The sequence below is a fragment of the Cupressus sempervirens genome, chromosome 7, assembly GCF_028749045.1.
Source record: "Cupressus sempervirens isolate cs-2001-9-10 chromosome 7, ASM2874904v1, whole genome shotgun sequence".
Classification (NCBI taxonomy): Eukaryota; Viridiplantae; Streptophyta; class Pinopsida; order Cupressales; family Cupressaceae; genus Cupressus; species Cupressus sempervirens.
Window position 1 is genome coordinate 815,572,090 of NC_143124.1, and position 13,903 is coordinate 815,585,992.

A 13,903-nucleotide genomic window follows, 5' to 3' on the forward strand; every position below is an offset into this window, starting at 1 on the left:
CTACCTATATCTATAAACTAGATCCCAAGGGGTATTTTGGAGAAAATCCCCAACCTAGTTCCGATACACCCAAAACTGGAACTAAGGTCAATCTGAGACTAGCTAAGGCAGCAAAGAGAACCCCTCAACAAGAAAATCCAGAGCCACAAGTAGAACATGAGGATTTACCATTGCCTCCTCAAGATAATCAACCAGAGGTGTCATCTATTCTAATAGAGGATACTAGAGAAGTCAACATCGGTTCTTCAGAGATCCCCAGACTCGTTCACATTGTTGCATCCCTATCACAAGACCAAGCTGATCTCCTCTTTGAGGTCTTAAGAGAGAACATTGGCCAATTTGCATGGTCATATTAGGACATGCCAGGACTTCATCCAAAGCTTGTAGTTCACCATCTTGCAGTCGACCCAAAGATCAAGCCCGTCAAACAAAAGCTTAGAAAAATGCACCCCAAGGTGGCATTACTGGTCAAAGTTGAATTAGAAAGAATGTCAGCTGCTAAGGTTATCTAACCTATCGACTACTCAAAGTGGATCTCCAACATGGTCCCTATCACTAAGCCTTTCGATGACATCAAAATCTGCATTGATTTTAGAGATCTAAACAAAGCTTGCCCAAAAGATGATTTTCTCTTACCCAACATAGATATGATTGTAGATCTTATAGCTAGACATGAGATTTTGTCCCTTATGGATGGGTTTTCTGGGTATAATCAGATCAAGATTGCAGAAGAGGATCAGCATAAGACAGCATTCACTACCCCTTGGGGAACCTTTTGCTACACCATGCTGTCTTTTGGCCTAAAGAATGTTGGGGCTACCTATCAAAGAGCTATGCCAACCATTTTCGATGATCTTATCCATAGTATTTTGGAGGATTATGTGGATGATATCCTAGTCAAATCTCACACCTTCATGGATCATCTTGCTGACCTGGAGAAAGTCTTTGATAGGTTAGCCCAATATCATCTCATGCTAAATCCTAAGAAGTGTGTCTTTGGGGTCACATCTGGCAAGCTTCTAGGCCTCATAGTTTCTAAATGAGGTATAGAGATCGACCCCAAGAAGGTCAAGGCTATCTTAGACATGCCTCCTCCCCAAACATTGCGATAGCTTCGCTCTCTTCAAGGAAAGTTCCAATCCGTTCGGTGCTTCATCTCCCAGCTTGCAGATAAGTGTACACCATTTTCACATTTGCTAAAGAAGAATGAGAACTTCAAGTGGGATCCTTTATGTCAACGCAACTTTGATCAACTCAAGTAGTATCTCACCAATCCCCCTATCTTGGTTCCACCAGTTCCTGGTCGTCCCCTGATTTTGTACATATCAGCAACACCTACTACTCTAGGGGCACTTCTAGCACAACTCAATGACTACGACAGAGAAAGAACTATCTACTATATTAGTAGAACCCTAGTTGGTTATGAACTCGATTACACTCTTATGGAAAAAGCTTGTTTGGCAGTTGTTTTCTCAACTCAAAAGCTTCACCACTACATGCTAAGTCATACCATCCAACTAGTCTCCAAGATTGATCCTCTCAAGTATATGCTCTCCAGAACAGCACTTACAGGACGGCTAGCAAAATGGGTTATGCTACTAAGTGAGTTTGACATCTAGTATGTGGATAGAAAGGCAATTAAAGGGCAAGCTATTGCAGATCACCTAGCTGATGCATCTCTAGTAGATGCATATCCTTTGCTCACAGAATTTCCAGATGAGCATATCTGTCTAATTGAAGAACAGCCCCCATGGAAACTCTATTTTGATGGCTCATACACATCTCATAGATCAGGGGCAGGAATATTGTTGGTCACACCTCAAGGAGATTATATTCCAAAAGCCTTCAAGCTACAATTCCCTAGTACCAACAATATAACAAAATATGAGGCTCTTATAGCAGGATTAAAAATAGCTATAGAATGGAATATCACTGAGTTACAAATCTTTGGCGATTCTCAGCTCATCATCAAGCAAGTCCTAAATGAATATCAAACCAAAGACGAAAAGCTATTACCCTACAAAGAGCTAGTTGATCAACTGACCCAGCATTTTACAAAGCTTCAGTTTACACAAGTGCCACAAATGCAGAACAAGGCAGCAGACGCCATGGCCACTATCGGCTTGCTCTTGGAAATTCCCCAAGAAGCTACGCAGTATGAGTTTTTAGTCGAACAACTCCTCACACCTGCCTATGCGAATGAGGATTCAAACCATGTTTGTATCTTGGTTGGTCCCCAATCCCCTTGGTACAATGAAATTCACGCTTACCTTAACGATGGTATCATATCCCCTCACCTCACACGTACCCAACACCAGAACCTCATTTGAAAATCATCCTGTTATGTTATCATAGCCAATACCCTATATCATCGGGGTTATCACGATACTCTCTCTCGATGTTTAGATGAAAACGAGGCTGCAATGGCATTAAAAGAAGTGCATTCTGAACTTTGCGGTGCCCACACGAGTGGTATTGTCCTAGCACAAGAAATCCTTAGAGCAGGTTACTATTGGCCTACCATTGAATAAGACTCCTGTGACTTTGTTAGAAAGTGTCTCCCAGGTCAACAGCACGCAAATCTTGTGCACACTCTAGCACAGGATCTACAGCCTATTGCACCACCTTCGCCTTTCTCTTGTTGAGGCCTTGATCTAGTTGGAACTATCACACCTCTCTCATCTAATGGACATAAATGGATAATAACAACTATCGACTATTTCACTAAGTGGGTGGAAGCAGTCCCCCTAGTCTCAACTATAGGAGTTCAGGTCTCCAAGTTCATCTTGTACCACATTATTTGCCACTTCGGCATCCTATCCACCATCTTCACTGACCACGGAGGTAACTTTGAAAATCTCAACATGGAAGAATTATGCACTTCCCTCCGCATCGATCACCGCTTTTCTAGCCCATATTTCCCACAAGGTAACGGCCAGGCAGAGGCAACTAACAAAACCCTCCTCAAAATACTAAAGAAATTTGTTAATGATTCTAGTCACGATCGGCACCTACAAATAAATCTGGCTCTATGAGCCTATCAAACTTCCTTCCGTACATCCATAGGAACAACTCCATACTCCCTAGTCTATGGTGCCAAAGCGGTATTACCTATAGAAGTTGAACTTCCCTCACTACGCATATCTTTGCGAGGGCAAATATCAGATGAAGAATACAGAGTAGCTCGGCTCACCCAGCTAGATCTCTTAGATGAAAAGAGACAACAAGCTTATGATCATCTCACAGTCTATCAAACTCGTCTCAAAAGGAATTTCAACAAGAAGGTGCTCCCATGACACTTTCAACCAGGTGACATGGTCCTCAAAGAAAACATGAAAGTCCAAGCAGATCAAGAAAAGAAAGGCAAGTTTGAACCTACATGGCTCGGTCCTTATGTTGTCACTGCATCCTTTGGCTCCGGAGCCTATCAGTTATCTACACCAGAAGGAGAACCCTTGAATGATCCTACTAACATCATTCATCTCAAGAAGTTCTATGCTTGAAGATCCTTGGTATACCCAGCTTTTGAAAAATACAAAAAAAATAGTAAAGAGAAATAAGCATCCAATGGTGAAAACTTGGCAATTCAAGCGCCTTGGATAGGTACTTTGGTGAAAACCTGGTAATTCAGGCACCTTTTGTACTAAGACTAATCCATTATCTATCACTATCCTATCCCTCATCCATCCATTCACTGTCCCATAACACACCTACTTGTTCCCTTGGTGTTCCAACCAAATATCCAAAATCTGATGAAGCTTGTAATACCTCCTGTATAGCTTGTAAATCTTGTACCTTAGCTTGTAAATCTTGTACCATAGCTTGTAAATCTTGTACCAAAGCTTGTATTATACCTTGTAAATCTTGTACCATATCTTGTATATTCGAATCTTGTCCAAAGCTTGTACCATATTCCAGCTTGTAAATAAGCTTGTATCTTAGCTTGTATCCTATCACATGCACACACAAAAATCCATTTTCACTTAAGCTTTTCACAAACCAGCTACCTATCCACCTATCAACTATTATAGACATCCCACCCTTCACAAACATTTCCATCTCACAAAATCAAAACATGAACAAACTTGTACATTTGTAACATATCTTGGTCTGTCAGCTTGTACATCCTCTTTAGCTTAGTACCATTGTATCTATCCAGCGTTCATGTCAGTTCGTCCTTGATCAGCATCTTGCACACATCACACATCTTGGTTAGCTATTCCAATGCATCCTTTAGCTAGATTTCCTGTCACCAAAGTGTTATCCTTCTTAGCTTAGCTTGCCAGACACATCCCTCATCCAAATCCACCAGCTTAGGTGCTCTTTGATAGGTCCTTGCAGGATATAGCTTTCCTCATGTCTGATCTTGGTCTGTTAGTACCTCATCCTACCCATCTCATTGGCAAACGGTTCTCTTTTGGATTTTCACTTTCTTTTGATTTGGGATCTTCCCTTTTGGGTCTTGAAATATCTTTTCCAAGCAATCTCCTTGTTCCCTCCTCAAGGTTGCCACGATCTTCTATATCATGGTATGTTGCGAATGAGGCAATCAGAGCGTAAGGTCTTGATCAGGTCTTTTGCTTGTTTTCTTTTTCTGCTTGTGGGTTACCTAGTGTCGTTTCCATGCTGCTTCCTCTGGGATTCATGTGTGATACTTGAGCAATCCTTGCGTGTTTGTTTTGATTTAGTTCGTCAATCCTCTGGACAGTTGGTGAAAAGGCCTTGATGTTCTTGGTAACCTTGGCAATTAACCAATAGTCCTATAGCAAATCTAGTGCTCAACTACATGGTGGTACTTCTCTTTGAAGTATCCCCCCGCTCAAAAAGCTTCAATGGATTCCCTTCATCTCCATTATCCCCCATCCATATCCAGCACCTATCCCAGCTTATGCATCAGTATCTCTTTGGATCACTCCTCATGCTTAGCTTTAGGGATCCATAATCCTAGTCTTAGGGATCCACCAATCAAATCAATCAGCATTCCTAGTCCTAGGGATCTTCGAAACCCATCTTCCTCCAATCTGATTCTTTGAAATCCTGTTGCATCAGCTTTATCATTCCATCATCCATCTCCCTACCATGGATTCCTTTTATAGCACTTCGCTCCTCCATCCCCCCCCCAATCCTGGAAAGTCTTAAGCTTGCTTTACTATTGTGCCTCTTATTTCCCTTTATCATTCTCCCGTAGTGAGAGTTTGATCTAATTCAGCCCCTTCTCTTTGCCAACCTGTGTCTTAGCTCATCTCAATTTCTTGTACTTTTCAAGAAGTCGTCGAGCCTCATTTCTCTCCCCGCCGCCTTCTTGAGGGGGCATCATCTAAGTCTAGTCTCTCTTCTTCTTATCCGAGACTGGGGCAACCTTGTTGCCAAAACATCTTCCTCGTGTCGTCTTCATTCGAACTTTTTTGAAATAGTGTTGTCTCAACACTATGTCAAAGAGGGGCAAAATGTAGACACCTAAATTTGATTACACCGCTTTGGTAATCCTATTTAGTTATCTCTAAAGGCATCATTAATTAAATTTTATTTAATTAATCATTTGCCATCCCCTAGTTGATTAATTTAATTAATCATCTATAGTCCTAATTGATAAATTAAATAACCTATTATTTATCAATTAAATCCTATTCTACTATCTAATTCCAAAAACCCCCATTTATTAAATAAATCTATTTGATAAATAAAATTCTCAAATCCCAAAAACCCCTAACCTATCCCTAATTCTCCATTTAGCCTAATCCACCCCATCCACCCATACTAACCAAGCTTAGCTACTAACTCACCCACCCTCATTAATGCCATCCACTTGCACATCTCTAACATCCCTAATCTAATCCTAAACCCAAGCCTAATCCACCCCCTAATGTTGTCACATTCCCTAAGAAAGTTTAAGACTTTCCTAAACCAAACCAAAGTCTCGCTTCAAAAATCCCAACCACCAAATCATGAGTGCTCTTACAAATCATAAAAGACTCTTACAAGCCCACTCATGACTCTTACACCCATCTTCCACACTCTTCCCTCTTCCACACTCATCCCTCTTACATCTCTCTTACATACTCAACCCCACTCATCATGCCTTTAACCAACCCCTTACCCTACCCTCTCACACTCATCCTCCTTGTGACAAGTGTCACCTTCCCATTGGTGCTAAACAAGCACAATCCATGTGCTCCCCTTTGAGTGCATCTTAGCCCTCCTTAACCATCTCCCCATCCTTGCATCTAAGCCCTCCATCCCTCTACCCCTTGGCCTATAAATTGAATCCCATCCCAAGCCATTTCAACAAAAATCTTGGAGCTAAAGTTACCATGCCCTTTTGAGAGCCAAAATCCATACTCATACCCTTATAATGCCAAATTGAGAGCTCACAAAGCTACCAATTTTCCATTTACCCATCTCCATTGAAGCCATTTGAGCATTTGAGCATACATCCCCAATGTACACATAGACACATCTCAAAAACAAGAGAACACATCTCATTGAGAGAGCCTATCCATGGCTCACATTCTCATTTGAGTTTATCTTCTCTTTGTCTCTCTTATATGTTATGTTAGTTTAAATGTGTAAATGCTTTCATTGAATTAGTATTTCTAGCACATTAGATTAGTGTATACACATATGAGTTTGTGCCTTCATAAACTCATATGTAAACCATTTTTGAGCCCACTCAAGATCTCAAAGGATCTAAAAGATAAGATCAAATACTTTAAATTCCCTATGTAATCAGCATGCAACCAATAGGAAAAGTGTAAATATTTGAGCGAGAAAGATGGATGAATATTGATTGTAGATTCATACCTAACCCTAAGTCTTGAAAGCCTATATAAGGAGGTCAATACCCCATAATTCATGAGAGTTAGAGTTGTATGGAATGCATGAGAGAATGCTAGCAAAATTTTGGAAGGGCAGAGAAGACTTAGAGGAAGAGTAGCACTGCAGAATCAAGTTGGTTAGAACAGAGTATCAACACTATGAATAGAGAGTTATCAGATCAGGAAAAATTAGATCAGATTGAGAAGAACAAGGATCTAGAATCAGCAATTAAAGATTGTAAGTCATCAGGTCAACACATTCTAATACTTTCTAGCCATTATATTAGGAATCAAAATCCTATGGAGATAGGTTGGTTTAATAGCCAAGTTGTAAACCTTTAACAAGGTGATAAATCCTTTAACAGGGTAACATTCCAATTGATTGTTTGTAAATCCTTTAACCAAGTCACTTTTAACAAGGTGTAAAGCCTTTAACAATGCATGCCTTTCACAGGGCAAACCATTGAAAAATGGTCAAATTTTGAAACCTTAATCAGTTACATATTGCTGTAGTGATAAGTTGTGGGTGTCATCCCCACCCCAGTTTTACATTCTCATTTTCGAGGGTTTCTGAGTGACCAAAATCTTGTGTTATCCATTTTCATGCATGTCTTTACTTTCATGTTTATTAGAAGATGTTAGATGCATGTGAATGATCTTAGCTAAAAGTTTTAGAGGTTAAAGTTTGTTACTTCTAATTCACACCCCCCCCCCCCCCCCCCTCAGAAGTAAATCTTCCCACTTGTAAATTCCAACACAACGTGCCTAGCATAGATAGATAAATCAAAAGTTGACATTTGGCATATCCCTGAAAGGATGAAAATTTTATAGAATTGGTGGGGTCAGGTTTTGAATGAGCTATGATATTTGATCGATAAATAAAATGTAAATTCATTCAATATCTCATTCAAAAATGCACTCAGTAGTAAGTTGCGATGATGCGAAAAGGATTAATCAAGTAGTCAAAATCTGTGTCATCGCAACATTACAAAAAGTTAGAGCTAAACCAGAGATCAAGTTGAGAACTTGTGAGCAATAGAGAACATGTCAAGTACAAGACTTTGGTGCAACATCATAAGTATGAAGATAGTTAGGATCCAAACTGTGGTGAGGGTGCGATGACAGTTACAATGGGTTTGCAACATCGTAGGTCAACCTGGTCAACAAAGAAAGATTCATGCAAGGTTACGAAACAATTAAGGTCTTTCTTGTCACGTGATCATGATCTGAAATAATGCTAAGGGATAAAGTATAGTGAAGGAGAAATTAAAGCCAGTTCATAGGATAATAGCCTCATAGGATCACATGGCATGCCAAAGTTCAACATTTTGAAGGAGTATTGATCATAAAAAGAAGTATGCATTCATTTGATATCACTCAGTCAAGAAATGGAGTTGCGATCTTACAATAGTCATAAGATTGAGAAGCAAAGGAAAGGGTCCTGAGATGTTACGATAAGCCATAACATTAGAAAGGTCAAAATGTTGAATTGTAATCTTACAATGTTGTCATAAGATTGAGAGGATGAATTCTATGTGCTAAGATGCTACACTTCATCATAGGGTCGCATGATCATATGGTCATGCGATCATAAGATCGTAGGGGCAAGTAATGCCATGGTAAAGTCAAGTGTCGATATTATGATAGTCAGTGTGTCATGGGATCATGAGGGTAGAAATGGAGGCCCATGACCATACGAGGATGAGATGATCATCATATCATAAGATAAGGTGAAGCCACGATATTATGCCAAAATTGTTTCGTAACATCGTAAGGTTTAAAAGGATAACTATTGAAGCTACGATAGGGCATTTTTGACCACGATCGTAAGATTGTGAGATGAAGGAAAACATGGTAAGATACTACACCAAGGGCAGTATAAGCATTGATCATAATATCGTAGGAGGTCTTGGAGAGAGATAAGATGATATGATAAAGGTTTTATCATAAGTTTGTATACCCCAATTTGACTGAAATGAGGTTGACTTTGTCTTCTTGAGCTAGAATAATGACAGAAGGCCCTCATCTAATGAAATTCTAGAAAGGTACCAAAGTATGTAAAGTTGAATAAGTTGTTGACCTTTCTTCTATGCTGGCAAAATTATTGTAGGAACAAGTCAGCATTAAACAACCATGAAAGAGGAGCATTGGAGCTCAAGCTTTGTGACATGATGGGGATCCGATCTTTAGGGGGAGTGCAGTGATAGAAAATTTAGATCAAATATAATATGTTTGGTAGCCCATCAAGAAAAAGTAAGTTTCTTAGTGTCTAATTGGAGAAATGAGAACCCTAATGGTGGAGGCAGTTGAAGTTTTTGACAATCAAGACAATAGAGGATGACCAGAATTGAATGTAAAACTCTTGTAGTAGATATTGCCATACCGATTTTGTGGTTGTTGTCCTGATTTTGATACAAAGGGTGTTAAATGAAATATCTCTATGATCATTGTATGGGTTTTTTCTTTTAGTCATATTTTGACAGGTGTCCTCCCATCAGTAGCTTGTTGCAATCCTTTATAAGGATTTCCAGGATGTGGAGTTGGTCAGAAGTTTGTAGATTTTTTTAGTTCTATGTCATTTTTATAGTCTGTCTAGTTTTGTTAATTGTATGAATCCATTCAATCTTGTAAACTTGAAGATATAGTGAACATGAATGGTCTGGTTGTCAAGCTCTAAGTTATACTATGAGTCCATATTAGTATTGTATTCACTTTCAAAGAAAGTAATACAAAGGAATTCCTGCAAATCTGTGTATCTAAGGTTTGTCTCCTTTCTGGTGTATCTGTGATCTTGAGATTGAAATGAATAATGTTCTTTCAATTTAATGCAATTTGGATGAACTGTATATCTCTTATTGATTGCTTTTGATTCAAATAATTAAGTAATTGCTTTCAATAAGTGATAGAGTTTTGGATATATCAGGAGGATATGATAAGAATGAAGTTCAAATTTCACTATTGACAAATTTAATTGCAAGTCAATTAAATAGGTCTAAAGTTGTTGGTTTTGACTCTATATGATAATGGATAAGGCACTAATCAATTAATATCAGTTGCAAGTTGATGGTTTCTATATTTTCAAAATACATATATCAATCAAAAAATAAAATTTCCATTTTATGTACTAAAGAACAAAAGTGTTGGTCAGCCCTTGTTTGAAATAGCTTTCATTTGGTTATAATTAGCTATTGTGATTAGAAAGCTCATTACAAATATAAGAAGACTTTATGACCATTATCTGCTATAAGGGATAAGTTTGAAAGAAGAAGTATAGATGAGTAAGTGTGTGAAGAGAAAATCCAATAACCCATTACATTCATATCCTTGAGGTGCACCCACCTTGGCCTTGTAGATCCTAAAGTGTAAAGAGTCTAGTGCGCTCTCTTAAAGTTGGTTCAGAGCTGAGAATGATCTTTCTATATATAGGACCTAGCTAATCCTTAGGATTGTTTTCATCTTGTTCACCCTAATATTGGGTTTAGAGTACCTGGTAGTCAAAAAAACACCAACACTGACCACACATCTCTAGATTATATCTTTTTTAGAAGATATAATACAAACATCAGAAACTGCTTCTCAAGTACTATGTCTCTGCTCTGCTTTCTGTAAATTAGGCATATTTTTTGTACATCTTCAACTTACTTATTGCATTTGAACCATAACATCAAGACACAGTATAGAACATGTCCATGATCATGCATCACCAGACAATCAAAAAATTGTTCATACAACTATGATATATGTTTGTCACTTTATTAGTCTTCACAAACTTATTGCTATGTTGACATCAATGAAAAACATAGTCATGAATGCAACATGTCAATACTCTCCAATGCTTAGGATACTCTCCTAAAGGAATATCATCAGCATTCATGCAAACAATCTCCCCTTTTGGCATTGATGGCAACATAGATTAAAAACATCTAAGTTCCAGAAATACCAAATAGTACTCTTCGGATATTGCTGATGTTGTTCTCATCTTTTCAAATCCTCTTCATCAATCAAATCTAAAAACCTTTAGAACACTACTATGTTCTACATCTTCTTAAGATCGACAAAAATTTTCTCATTAAACAACTCTCAGCTTCTCCCCCATATATCAAAAATCTTCATGTTGCATATCTCCCATATAGAGATATTCCTCCTTCTTTCTTACATGAATCTTTCTAAATCTCCCTAATAACTTTCTCTCCCCCATTCATGTACACATCTCCTCCATTCATAGTTAGGAGATGTTTTTCATGCATTCTCTCCCTTGTTGACATCAATGACAAAGGCCTCATTATGTCAATTTATTGCTTCAATTTACAACCAGCTCAAGTGTCCAAAGACATTATTCAATACCAAATACCAAGAGTCCTCACTAACTCACTTCATCATAGATACTCCCCCAGACTAGAAGCATCAACATTTAGTCTATTCTAACAATAGTGCTCTATACTGTTGGAGTGATGCACTCTCTCCATCATCTACTTAGAAATAGGCAGGGGTGTAACCCCAAGCATACTTCTCAAGTACTCAAATGCATCTTTAAGTAAGGGCTTCCTAAAGATATCTGCAATCTGATATTTAGTACTCACATATTCCAATTTGATCTCTTTTTCTACTACCTTCTCTCTCAAGACATGATATATATATATATATATATATATATATATATATATATATATATATATTCTTAGTCTTAGAGTGTAGTACATGATTCTTAGACATACTTACTATACTTTTGTTATCACAGTATATGAGAACAAGTTCTTCAACATATGCTTCATCCACATAACTTGATTATAATTATTTGCTATTGCTACATACTCTACCTCAGCTGTACTCTGTGAAATACAATCTTGTTTCTTTCTTAGCAAAGAAACCAATCTTCCTCCTAGAAAAAAAAATACTCCACCACTAGTGCTCTTTTTATCATCCATACTACCTACCCAATCCGCATCGGTATAAGAAAATAGAGTGAATCACTTGATCTATCATACCATATTCCATAATCAAATGTTCCCTTCAAATATCTAAATATCCTTTTTACTGCTACATAATGATACTTCTTAGGATCAGCTTGAAATCTAGCTACAATCTGAATTGCATTTGCTATATCTGGTCTAGTGTGTGTCAGATATTGCAAACCTCCAATCATGGATCTATACTTCTCCTGCTCAACTATAGGTGTCTCATCTTTGCTAGATAGCTTGTGACCAGTTACCATAGGTGTACCAATAGGCTTACAACTTTCCAATCCAAATATTTTCAATAAATGTTTTAAGTACTTAGCTTGTGAAATAAAAATGCAGTCATTGTTCTGCACAATCTGCAAACCTAGGAAAAACTTCATTTCTCCTATCATACTTATTTCAAACTCGTTCTTCATTTCTTCAGCAAACTTATCACTTGCTTCATCATTACCTCTAAATATTATGTCATAAAAAATAATCATAAAATACCTTTCACCATAGAATCCTCTTGTTCTAGTAGGACCACTCAAATCTATGTGAACAATTTCTAGCTTCTCTATAGTAGTGAACTTCTTGCTGGGAAATGATGCATTCTTCTGCTTAGCCAAAATACATTCTTTGCAAACAACATTAGTAGGCTTTATTATATTAGGCAAGTCTCTAACTACAAATGTGCTACTAACCTTCACAATATTAATAAAGTTTATATGACAAAATCTCCTATGCCATAACCAATTTGTTATCAACTTTCGCAACCAAACATGTCATTTCAATGGGATTCAATTGAAATACATTACCTTTGGACCTTGTTCTAGTTCCAATCATCTTACCATCTTTATCCTTGACAGTGCAAGTCTTTTATGTGAATTGCAATTGATATCTTTTGTCCACCAACTATCCAACACTCAACAAATAATGCTTTAATTCATCAACAAAATAAACATCATTAGTGTTAGTCTTTACATATAAAGTAATGGATCCTATTCCTATAATGTGACAGGCTACCTTGTTACTAACTCTAAGAATAACTCCATCATGATTCCTAAATTTAACAAACTTATTCATATCACCAGTCATGTGATGTGAACATCCATAGTCTATTATTTAATCAGATTTCTTTTCAACTTGGGAAACTAGAGCTTTTTCTTCTCTAATTTCTTTATCAAGATCATCTTCCTTAATAGCTACAAATCCTAGCTCATCATCACTTTCACTATGAACTTTTTCATCAGATTCCTCTTCTTCATTAGCATACAAATAATTCCTATGTCTCCTAGGCTTAAACTTTCCCTTATACTTTTTCTCTCTTTTAGAATATTTAGATGCATAATGACCAAACTCATTACAAATCCAAAATTTAAAGATATTCTTACCATATGGTTCTCTTCTCACAAGAAGGGATATACCTTCTTCAATCTTCTTATCTTCATTAGATCTAGTTCTACTACTTCTAGCAAAATCTCCATGTGTGCTCGTGCTTATAAACAAGCTTGGCCGAACATTTAGGGCACTAAAAGGTGTCTCCACTCTTGTCAGATCTCCAAATTTGCTCAAACTTGCTTCTGTTGCTTCCAATATTCCAAGCAACGTTTCCTCAAAAAACTTCTTAATATAGGGTATTAGTAGTTCAATCATCCAAGCTACTTGCTTGATTGGTGGTGTCAAAGTTTTCAAGATCTTCCACACAACTTTGTATTCTTCCTTGGTTCCACCATAAGATTTAATTCCTACAACAATCTCTAATATTCTACCAATATAGCTTCTTACAGATTCATCTCCCATCATTTTAGCATCTTGAAATGAACATATCTAGTTCTGTAATCTTATCCTCCTTGTATGTGTATCACCTTCAAAAATAGATTCTAATCTAGTCCAAATATCATGAGATATTTGAAGTGACTTTACCTGATTGTATTCATTCTCTAGAAGATCTAATAGTAATGCTTCTCTGTATCTCATGTTACACATGAATAGATCTCTCTCTGCCCCACTTAGTTCTTCAAGTTTCTCTTCTTGTACAATCTCCTTGTCACTTTTTGTCAAAAGCCAATAACTTGGACCGATACATAGTAGATGAGTCTTCATCGTTTCCTTCCAATTGTCATAGTTGGCCCCATCAAATCTAGGACT